At 46.5% G+C, this 11,990-nt stretch overlaps 1 long non-coding RNA gene across 1 annotated transcript; it reads left to right on the forward strand.

Annotated features, from left to right (window-relative positions):
* Nucleotides 1-2,503: 2,503 nt before the first annotated feature.
* Nucleotides 2,504-6,152, forward strand: LOC108307948. Its single transcript, XR_001826731.2, has 2 exons — nucleotides 2,504-2,623; nucleotides 3,983-6,152. It is a non-coding gene; the product is annotated as an uncharacterized LOC108307948 (long non-coding RNA).
* Nucleotides 6,153-11,990: the final 5,838 nt, after the last annotated feature.

The raw sequence follows: 11,990 nt of genomic DNA on the forward strand, positions 1-11,990 counted from the left end.
GTGAGCTTAAATTAAGCAATGGTTTATTTGATGTGACACCCAAATGTAAGAAACAAAAGAAAAATTAGATAAATTAGAGTTTCTCAAAAGTAAAATCTTTGTGTTCTAAAGAGACTATCAAAGAGTAAAAGGACAACCTTCAGAATGGGAGAATAGGAGGAAATAGTTGCAAATCATACACCCGATAAGGGACTTTTTATCTAGAATATACAAGGAACTCTTACAAATAGTTCCTCAGCCGGGCGTGGTGGCTCATGCCTGTAATCCAAGCACTTTGGAGGCCAAGGCAGGCGGATCACCTAAGGTAAGGAGTTCAAGACCAGCCTGACCAACATGGTGAAACCCCGTCTTTAAAAACAAACAAACAAACAAACAAAACCAAATAGTTCCTCAATATTTACAACTCAACAGTAAAAATGCAAAGATACCAATTAAAACTTCAACTGACAAGTTGCCTAGTCCAGGGTCACCAAGATTGATACCAATGTTTTCTTCCAAGGGTTTATAGTTTTAGCTCCTACACTTAGGTCTATAATCTATTTTGAGTTTACTTTTTTTTATATGGTGGGAAGTAGCGATGTGTTGTGTAGGAAAGGATTTTAAGAGACATTTCTTCAAAGACACACAATGACCAATAAGCCATGGAAAGATGCTCAGTATCCTTAGTCGTTAGGAAAATGCAAACCAAAACAGTGACCTACCACTTCACGGTTACCAGTTTGCCTAAAATTTAAAAAGACAATAACAAGTGTTGATGAGAACATAGAGAAGTTGAGGTCCTCATACATTGATAGTGGAATTGCAAAATGGTGTGGCCACTTTGGGAAAACAGTTTGACAGTGTTTTAAAAAGCTAAACAGAGAGCTACCAAATAACCCTGCCATTCCACTCTAAGATGTGTATCCATGAGAAGCAAAAACATTTGTCAACACAAAAACTTGTACAAAAATGTGTGTAGTAGCATTATTCACAATAGTCAAAAAGTAGAAAGAACCCAAATGTCAATCAACTGAGGCATGGATAAACACAATCTGGTTATCCATATGGTGGAATATTATGCAGCCACAAAATGAATAAAGTTTTATTTATTAACTTTTTAACGTGGGTGAATCTTTAAAATATGCTAAATGAAAAAATCCAGACACAAAAAGCTACATATTGTATGATTCCATTTATATGACATGTCTAGAACAGGCAAATACCCCCCAGCCCTTGGCAACAACTAATCTACTGTCTGTCTCTATGAGTTCGTCTATTTTCTCCTTGAATGTTTAGTAGAATTCATCTGTTAAGTAATCTGAGGCTGGAAATGTTTTATTTGTGGGAATGTTTCTAATTATGAATTCAATTTCTATAGCAGTTATAAAAGTATATAGATTTTTTATGACAATTTTAATAAATTGTGTTTTTCAATGAATTTATCCATTTTCTCTAAATTTTTAAATTATTGGCATAAAGCCGTTGACAATATCCTCTTACTATATTGTTAAAGTCTTTGGGATCTGTAGTGATGTCTCCTGCCATGGCTAATTTGTGTTTTCTCCTTTCTTTTTCTTGATCCAGCCTGCTAAGTATTTATCAGTTTGGTTAATCTTAATCTCATGTGTCAACGTGTGGCTTTTCAATTTTCTCTATACATTTGCTTTTGATTGTATTTATTTCTACCATTATTTTTATTATTTCCTTTATTTTTTCTTCTCCATTCTCTGAATATGCTGTTTTTTCTCTAGCTTTTTGAGTTGGAAGCACAGATCATTCATTTTCTGGGTTTTTGCTTTTCTAACATATTCACTTAGAGTTGTAAATTTCCTTCTAAGAGCTGCACTAACTACATCCAGCAAATTTTGTATGTCATATTTTTATTTCCATTAATTTACAATTTCTCTTGTGATTTCTTCTTTGACATATTGAATTATCTAAAAGAGTATGGATTATTTCCAAGGGTTTGAGGTATTTTCTAATATTTTTGTTATTAATTTCTAGTTTAATTGCAATGCAGTCAGAAAACATATTTTATTATTTTAATCATCTGAAAGTTGTTGAGACTTATTTGTGGCTAGGCATATGGTCTATTTCGGAAAATGTTCTGTGTGTACTTTTAAAAAGCACATATGAAGCAATTGGTAGGAGTGTGTTCTATATATTGTCCATTGGGTGAAGCTGGATAACTGTATGCTTCAGATCTTTTATACTGTTCTTTTATTCAAAATGTGCTTCTTATAAACAGTGTATAGTTGAGATTTTGAAAATCCAATCTGACCCCCGTCCCTTTGGGCTGTTAATAGCCCTAGCTCATCACAGTCTCCCTTCTGGATCTTCTGCAGCCCACCCACACCTTTAAAAATAGTCTCCTTGAAATTAAATCTTCCTCAAATTATCCTAAATTAAGTATACCATGTGTTTCAGATGGGAGCCTCAACCGACTCACTGCCTTCTTTATCCCAGCCCCCAGTGCAGTGAGGTTGGGGGTCATATGACTAGTGCTGACCAATGGACTGTGAACAGAAATGACAGCATCACTCCCACGGAGCCGCCTCCATCCCAGTCGTCCCCATTGTGACAATCTCAGAGGCTACGTTCTCCAATGGCTGAGCTACAAGATGGGGAAAAGCTGCCCAACCTAGTAAGTACTTACTTTGTGTGAGTAAGAAGAAAACATTGTATGGTATAAGGGTTCCAGGGTGAATTTGGTATTTCTGAATAGCCAATTCTACCTTGACTTGGGATCATACCGTATATCTACTTTGGTACTGTAAGTATAGCTGTTGATAGATGTTTGCCTTGTTTTGTCTTTTTACTCCTTTCCTTCCTTCCTTTGTTCTTTCCTTCATCTGTTCCTTCATTCTTCTTTCTCTATTTTTTCTCTATATTTCTTCTCTTTCTCACTCTTCCTCTGATTCTTTTTCTATTTTTCTTTCTTTCTCAGTTTAGTTCTTCTATGTTCCTGTTGATTCCAAGCCCTGTAATTTTCCTCTAATGAATTCTACTTTATCCAGACAGCCAAAGTGGGTTTCTATTGCTGGCATCTAAGAACCCCATTGGCACACTATTTCCCACTTACCATTATGTCATAGACGTATTTCCAACCATTAAGTAGTATTCAAAAGATTATTTTAATGGCTGCACAATCTTTCATCACATTTATGTAGCATAATTTATTTGACCATGCCCAAGTGTTCTAGTAAGTTATAAACTTCTATTAAATACTTACAATGAATATTAGCATATTTAGATTTTTAGCTTGAATCCTGGACATCGCGTTAGGATATCTTTGGAGTGAAATTATCAGCTTAATTTTGTGAACATTTTAAAACCTCTTATGGCATAAAGTTAATTTTTTTCCTAGAAATTTTATACCAATTTGTACTTTTACTTGTGAGATGCTCTATTTTCCTACTTTACTCAACAAGATTGAGTGTCATAATTATATTTAAACATTCTTTGATTATCTATAGGCGAAAAATGTCATTGATGTTTTAATGGACATTTCTTTGATCAATGAAGCTGAATATTTTGAAATATTTTATTATATATTTTTATTTCATCTTTTGAGCATTTTGCATTCACTATTTTTCTATTGGAATGTTTATTTTTATTGATTTGTGATTACTTTTTACATATTAGAAGTATTAATCTTTTGTCATATTTCTTGCAACCATTTTATTCTTGTTTGTAGTTTCCCAATAAATTAAACTAAATGCTTTTTAAAACAAAGAGATTTAGATTTTATGTATTAAATTCTACCTTAATCTTTGCTATTTTTTTTTTTTGCTACTTTTAGGTTTAAAGTGTCTTGATGTACCCCCAAGATCGAACATTTGTTTGCTTTTTAATGATTTCCCTTTCTTACATTTACTTCTTTAAGTCCTCTGGAATTTATATTAATGTATGATGTGAAGAAAAGAGCTAATTTTATTTCCCTGCAAATTGCTAACCAAATGTCCCAGCATCATTTATTGAATAATCTGTTTCTTCCCCACAGGTTTGCAATGCCACCTCAGTAAGCTGAGACGTGGTAATCGCCATGGCAACAGGGCTGCATTAAAAGCACCGTGCACACAAAGTGGAGGGCTGGTGCCTGGCAGAGTTCAGTCTGATCTCACTGCACATATTTCCTAATTAAGATGCACCTTTTGGTTTTGTCTTGAAAAAAAAAAAAAGAAAAAGAAAAAGAAAAGAAAGGAAAGGAAAGTGCTCCCTTTATAGCTACAAGGCAGAAGAAAAATTAAGGCGAAGATCCTTTCATGCCGAATACGGGCCTTCCAGGTAGTTGCGGCATGGGGAATCACGGGCAGCAAGTGAGAAAGTGCACAGTGATTTGCCGCTGTTACAGCCTGAGAAACTGGGGGAATGTCATCGAAGTCCTTGAATAGCTGGAGAGTGGGTGTGGGATGGTTATGTTTGAAAATGCAGCTCTGATATAAACGAAGCAGAGATTGCAGTGTTTACTCAGCAAGAGCCTAGCTGGAGACCCTAAGCCTGCCTTCTCCCACTTGGATCGAAGCTTCCGCCATCAACAGGCCACAAAACCCATGCTTCCTGCTTTCTGAGGCTTCTGACTTTAGTTCCCCGGAATCCTCCTTCCTTGTCAGGTGTCTGTGTCCAGGGCTGGGGGAGACCAGACTGAGGTTTGTCCTTGCCTGCCTACGAGGACAAGGCATACTATTGCTGTAGACCACTTGTTTACATGCCCCTAAAATTCATATGTTGAAGCCTGAATCCCCAGTGTAATGATATTTGGAGGTGGGGCCTTTGAAAGGTGATTAGGTTTATATGAGGTCATGAGGGTGGGACCCTCAAAACTGGATTAATGTTCTTTAAGAAGAGACACAACAGAGCTTGCTTCCTCTCTCTCTATCATGTGAAGACGCAGCAAGGAGGTGGCTGTCTGCAAACCAGAAAGAGAGCCCTCACCAGGAACCAGATCTGCTGGCAGCTTGATCTTGGACTTCCCAGCCCTTAGAGCTGTGAGAAATGTTACCTCCAGGTCCATGAGGTATTTGTTACAGCACCAGGTGCTGCCTGAGAATGCTACCTTTAGAGAGGCCCCAGGAAGCCTGTGTGCTGGGTCCCTGGGGAGACAATGAAGGTGCTTGACACCCGGTTTGAATATTGGGTCACTGCAAAGCTGTCTGCTGCTGGAGGACAGCCAGTGAGAGGTCATAGCAAGACATCGGAAGAAGCAGAAGTCATGAGCAGGCTGATGCTATGAGACTGAGACAAAATGACACATTGCCCCAGGAAGAGGGACAAAGAGGCAGCAGGCAGAAACCGTGGGGATCAGTAATCTCCTGCTGCCACTAAGGCCCCGGGACTAACTCGGATCCAGTACTGCTCTCCTGGGGCCTGTTCTGACTCCAGCCCCTGTCCTTGGGGTCCCCTGAGATACCTGTAGCCTTGCAATAAGCCCACAGTATCATATTTCCCCTGCTGACCACACCCTAGAGCATTTCTAACAATTTCCCGTGCTTTTCCCCTTCGCACACCACTGGGCCTTTGCAGGCGCTAGTGCCTCCTCGATTTGCCCTGACTTCTCCTTCATCCTCAGACTCCTCAGCTTTGTCCCTTCCTAGGGGAGGACTCTCTTTCCCCCAGTGGGCCCCATGGTCTTCCCTGACGTCCTCACTGCCGTCCTTGTTCTCTGCTCAGAAGGAGGCAGATGCTGGCCTGTCCCCACTCACCTGTAGACTGACTAGATGAATTGACCTGGGCTGGGCAGGGCAGGTGTGTTTGACCAAATATCTGGGCACCCCATGGCCCAGTCAAGTTGACACATAAAGTTAACTGCCATAGGGCCCCTTCATTGTATTTGTCTATGAACAAAAAACAGCATCAACTCCAGGTATCTGAGGGTTCTGAAGACAGGTTCTGTGATCCCTTTTTACAGATGAGGATGCAGAGGTTCAGTTATCACTCACCCAGATCACACCCTCATCTGCTGATGGCAAGAGTATTTGATGGGATGTGTGAGCCCGGCCATCTCCTTCAGGACATACCGGCTCATTAAATTTGCCAGCCCCTGCCTGGAAAAGTATTTAATTTGCCTTTTACAATGCACCGATTTCAAGTTAATTAACTGGCAATTGAAAGTTATAGGTGGCATTCGAATTTATTAATAACATTGGAAATAAATCTCCCTGGAATTCAATTAATTGAAAACCTCATGAAATTCTTTTTTTATAATCCATAAAGCTGGTCTGGGAGAGAGGTGTTCCAGAAACCTTGGGGGTGGGGGAACTGCAGGTGTGGAGGGGTGGAGTGGAGAGGGGGCTTCTGTTCTGATGTAAGCCAGTCTTGGCTCCCACCTGCCCCTGCCCATAACCTCCAATGTGGCCTCTTAGGGTTAGGGAAGAAGCCACGCCCCCATCACAAATGTCCTGCCGTGTGCTAGTGATTCATTTGCAGTGATTCGTCTGCTCTGCACCTGGCCTGAGCTGGGGACCCAGACGTGACCTGGCACATAGGACACTCACAGCCGACCGGAAGAGACAGAGCTGGAGGGTGGGCCTTGGATTTAGGGAGGTGAGGGCTGAAGCTGGGGTACCCCAATGGCACCTTGACCACCCTCGGCTAGGCCCAAAGCCAGAATTGGGTTGTTTCTGCCACTCCAATAGGAGAGTTGCCCCTTGTGGGTCTTCAGGACATGCCAGGAACAGGCTAAGAAGAGCGTGCCTCCCCGGGAACCTCTGAGGTTCAGCCCAGCCCCAGCCACCGCCACACTGTGGCCATCATGTCAGGCTCTTGCCAGAAGTTACCATCCGATTCAGTGGGTCCTGACTTTCTTCTCTGGCTGGTGGCAACTGTGGTAGGGAAGGCAGGGGTCCCTGGCTGGGGACTGAGAAGTTGCTTTCAGGCCCAGACTCTGGGTCCCAAAGCAAGCTTGCCTGCCGGGGAGACCCTTGAGCCCCTACCCAAGTAAGAGGGGAGGCTGCGAGGCAGGGTCCTGCCTGAGCGTGCAGCCTTGCTCCATCCCGGGGCTCAGCGGGGCTGAAGGGGTGAGGACAAGAGGGTCCCAGCAGCCAGAGAACTCAGTCACAGGCCAGGGCCCCGGGTGCACCAAGGACTTTGGGTCAAATGAGTTCCAGTCCCTAGGGGAGAGGCCTTGGAAGAAAAGGTGTTCCTGGCCAGGTGTGGTGACTCAAGCCTGTGATCCCAGCTCTTTGGGAAGCCAAGGTGGGAGGATCACCTGAGGTCAGGAGTTCAAGACCAGCCTGGCCAACATGGTGAAACCCCCTCTCTACTAAAAAATATAAAAATTAGCTGGGCGTGGTGGCGCATGCCTGTAGTCCCAGCTACTCGAGAGACTGAGGCAGGAGAATCATTTGAACCTGGGAGGCGAAGGTTGCAGTGAGCTGAGATCACGTCACTGCACTCCAGCCTGGGCGACAGAGTAAGACTCCATCTCAGAAAACAAAAGAAGGAAAATAAGAAGAAAAAGGAAAAGTGTGACCGAGGTGGTGTCAGCCCCTTCCCCACCACACACCCTGTAGGCACACGTGCCCATGTGGGCACACACCGTAGCAGATGTGCACACCCACACACATCCTCAGGCAAGCACACGTGCACATGTGTGTAATGCACTGGATATACACACATTCTCATGCATGTACAACCTTGCACATACACACACGTGTACACAGAACATGCACACACATGAACATACGCATTCTTATGCATGCACACACTTGCATATGCACATGCACACGCATAGCAGGGGCTGCAGCCAGCTGGCATTTGAGAAGAAATATTGGGTTAGATCTGGATGCTGGGCCACAGAAGGGGGTGTGGGCAGGAAGCAGCACCGAAGAAGTGCACTGTGGATGGCGGGAGCCTCAGAGCCAAGGAGACTCAGGGAGGACATTCGAGGCAGCCATGTCTGGGCCAGGCAAATGGGGACAGGGTGGGGCAAGGCGGGGTGTGGTGAGCAGGCGCCTGTGCTAATTCTCCCTCTTTAGTGCCCAGGTAGGTGGCTTCAGAGTGGGAGGCAGTGAGGGCTCTAGCCGGCCCTGCCCTAGCTCTGGCTCTCAAAGCTCAGCACTGAGCCAGGAGGGGACCCGGGGACTCCTGCCAGGACCAGTCGGACCCTGGTGAGTCCCATTTCTCCAGGGGCTGTGGGGAGGGGGGGCAATTTTGGGCAGGGGAGGATGACTGGGGCCCAGCCCTGCAGGGTCCTAGCTGGGAGCCCAGGGTGCTTTGCTTCCTACTCCGCGTCTTGAGCCCCGTGGACAGCTGGGACATTCAAGTGGCGGTGTCCACACATGCACGCAAGGACCTTCCTGGTGCCAGGCAGGGGATCAGGTGGGCCCACCCCGTCTCCTTGGCTGCAGATTGAGAGGAGGTGAAGACTTGAGGGGGTCACACAAGGCCAAGAGCTGGTGTCCCCTTGGGGCTCTGGGGAGCCAGCCTCCACAGGCTGGACAGAGACAGGCCGGGCAATAGGCAGACGTGGCTGACTCCTGGGGCTGCAGCAGCTGTGTGTGCAGAAGCAGCCAGGACAGGGATCCAGGTGACAGCACCAGGGGGCAGAGCTCAGGCTCGAGGCTAGGAACAGGGGAGCCGCTGCAGATTCATGAGTGAGGGAGGAGCGACACCAGGCTTGCACCTGCCTCCTCTGCTGACCCTCAGGGGTCAGTTTCCTCTCGCTCCAGCATCACTGTCCTCCAAGTTCCCCACCTGGGAGCTGCTTCAGTGTCTTGGGGGATTCATTCCACCCCCACCCAAATCTGCTCTGCCCTTCATCCGCCCGCAGCCTTTGCTCACGCTTGGCCCCTTCCACAGTGCCACCCCTGGGTTTATGTGAACTCTGCTTTTCCTTCTAGAACATCTTTCTGGGGAACAGAGCAGAGCATGCCTTCCCAAGTCCCACACCTGAAACTCAGCTTCACCACCAACCACCTGTGTGACCTTGAGGAAGCTACGTAACTTCTCTGGAGCTCAGCTGACTCACCCCAAATGAGAGAGGTGGCTGTGACGTTCAAGGAGGGGACACGTGTCACTGTTTAGCACTAGACCTGTCTGCACCATATTAAGGGCCAATTCACACCCAGTCCCTTGGGGAGAACTTCTCCCTCAGCCCTGTCTCAGACCTCCTCCGGGACCCACAGTATCCGCCACCCTGGCTCCATCCGACACACTCCCGGCTGGCCCGACCATCCTGCTGGCAGGGGCTTAGAAGTGGTTTTTCTGCAGACATTCCTCATACAATCCTCTCCCCAACCCCTAGACTCTGCTGGTCCCATCCTGGCCCTCCCATGGCAGGATCCAGAGGACAAATGAAGGCATCCCACGAGTCTGAATATCTAAAAGTTACACATTGAGGCCAGGCGCGGTGGCTCACACCTGTAATCCCAGCACTTTGGGAGGCCGAGGCAGGTGGATCACCTAAGGTCAGGAGTTTGAGACCAGCCTGGACAACATCATCTCTACTAAAACTACAAAAAAGGAAGGAAGGAAAGAGGGAAAGAGGGAAGGAAGGAAGGAAGGGAGGGAGGGAGGGAGGGAGGGAGGGAGGGAGGGAAAAGAAAGGAAGAAGAAAACAGCTGGGCATGGTGGCATGTGCCTGTAATCTCAGCTACTTCTTGGGAGGCTGAGGCAGGAGAATTGCTTGAACCTGGGAGGCAGAGGTTGCAGTGAGTCAAGATTGCGCCACTGCACTCCAGCCTGGGCAACAGAGTGAGATTCCAACTCAAAAAAGAAAAAAAAAAAGAGAGAGAGAGAAAGCAAAAATGTTATACATTGAGCTAACCAGCTGTTAAGTAAAACAGACTCTTCCTACCTTGACAGATACCCCTTTCCCAGGACCTGGCAGCCAGGTTCAACACTGGAATTGTGAGTGGCAGCGTCTTGTGCGGGAAGGTGACAGCTGGGGAGAGCCAGCCCCTGTGGTCCTCCAGCCTTCCTGCTCCCCACACGAGCTTCCACCTTGCACCACGGGGAAGCTTCATGAGCACACCTGTGGGTGCCCCCCTGATGCATCTAAGCTCAGTTCACGCCCTGCAAACACAGCAGCCCCCTGGTTGAAAAATAAAGGTGGCCGAGCGCAATGTCTCTCACCTGTAATCCCAGCACTTTGGGAGGCCAAAGCAAGCGGATCACGAGATTAGGAGTTCGAGACCATCCTGGCCAACATAGTAACACCCTGTCTCTACTAAATATACAAAAATTAGCTGTGCGTGGTGGTGGGCACCTGTAATCCCAGCTAGTTGGGAGGCTGAGGCAGGGGAATCACTTGAACTCAGGAGGTGGAGGTTGCAGTGAGCGGACATCACACCACTGCACTCCAGCCTGGGCACCAGAGCGGGACTCCATCTGAAAGAAAGAGAGAAAGAGAGAGAGAGAAAGAAAATGAAAAGAAAAGAAAAGAAAGAGAGAGAGAGAAAGGAAAGAAAGAAAGAAAAAGAAAGAAAGAAAGAAAGAAAGAAAGAAAGAAAGAAAGAAAGAAAGAAAGAAAGAAAGAAAGAAGAAAGAAAGAAGAAAAGAAAGGAAGGAAGGAAAAGGCATCAGTGGTCATGGGGTCTGTCCTTTGGGGTCTGCCCTTAAGACAGAAGACCTGGATGTGGGGCGGGGAGGGTCCCTGGGGCAGGACATTTTGGTGTCCTGGGTAATACAGGCAAGACTCTCTCTTACCTCTGGCACTGGGTCTAGGGGAATGAAGGGCTGCTGGTCTGCTTCCCTGAGGAGGAGAGGACATATTTTTTCACAAACAAAAAAATAAAAATAACTTTAAAAAATTAAAAAATAAGACTAATCGTCAGCTCCTGGGCCTTAGCACCCCCATACTGCTGATCATCTGGACACAGCTCACGTTCTAGCCTATCATCTTATTGGTTTTAAAAATATAGACACTTATTGGCCGGATGCAGTGGCTCACGCCTGTAATCCCAGCACTTTGGTAGGCTGAGGTGGGCAGATCACGAGGTCAGGAGATCGAGACCATCCTGGCTAACATGGTGAAACCCCATCTCTACTAAAAATACAAGAAATTAGCCGGGTGTGGTGGCAGGCATCTGTAATCCCAGCTACTTGGGAGGCTGAGGCAGGAGAATCAATTGAACCCAAGATGTGGAGGTTGCAGTGAGCCGAGATTGCACCACCACATTCCAGCCTGGTGACAAAGTGAGCCTCCGTCTCAAAAACAAGCAAACAAAACAAAACAAAACAAAACAAAATGCTTGTCATCTATTTTTGTTCTGTTTTTGAGACAGGGTCTTGCTCTGTTGCCCAGGCTGGAGTGCAGTGGTGCCATCTCGGCTCACTGCAGCCTTGACCCTCTGAGCTCAAGTGATCCTCCTGCCTCAGCCCCCTGAGTTGCTGGGACAACAGGTGCGTGCCACCGCATCTGGCTAATTTTTGTTTTTTGGGGTTTTTTTTAGAGATGAGGTCTCGCTATGTTGCCCATGCTGTTTATTGCCTATTTTGACTAGGAAATGTTGGTTCCTTGAGGGCAGAGACTCCTGTCTTTTGCTCATGGAGACTTCTCAGGGCCTGGCTCAATTAAGGTAATCAATAAAAGATTCATTACATGAAGGAAGGGAAGAAGGAAGGGAGGAAGGATCCATGGTTTTGCAATTCCTGCCCTGGGAAAAGGAATAAAGGGGGTGGCGACATTTCTCCAGCCTAAACATACACACACTCCCTGCCTGGGACGGCTGCCCAGTGATTCCTGCCAGGGTTTGACTTCACGCACCGGCCCCACCCCGGGTCTCCCTGGTTGCTGAATGAGCTGGCCTGCTGGGCCCTGGACCAGGTGGCTGGAGGACGTGTCCCAGAGTCTGGAAGAAGGGACTCCAGCTTAAGGAACGTGTTGCAGGCCGGGCGCGGTGGCTCATGCCTGTAATCCCAGCACTTTGGGAGGCCGAGGCGGGTGGATCACAAGGTCAAGAGATCAAGACCATCCTGGTCAACATGGTGAAACCCCGTCTCTACTAAAAATACAAAAAATCAGCTGGGCATGGTGGCACGTGCCTGTAGTCCCAGCTACTCAGGAGGCT

The sequence above is a fragment of the Cebus imitator genome, unplaced genomic scaffold (assembly GCF_001604975.1).
Source record: "Cebus imitator isolate Cc_AM_T3 unplaced genomic scaffold, Cebus_imitator-1.0 Scaffold82, whole genome shotgun sequence".
NCBI lineage: Eukaryota > Metazoa > Chordata > Mammalia > Primates > Cebidae > Cebus > Cebus imitator.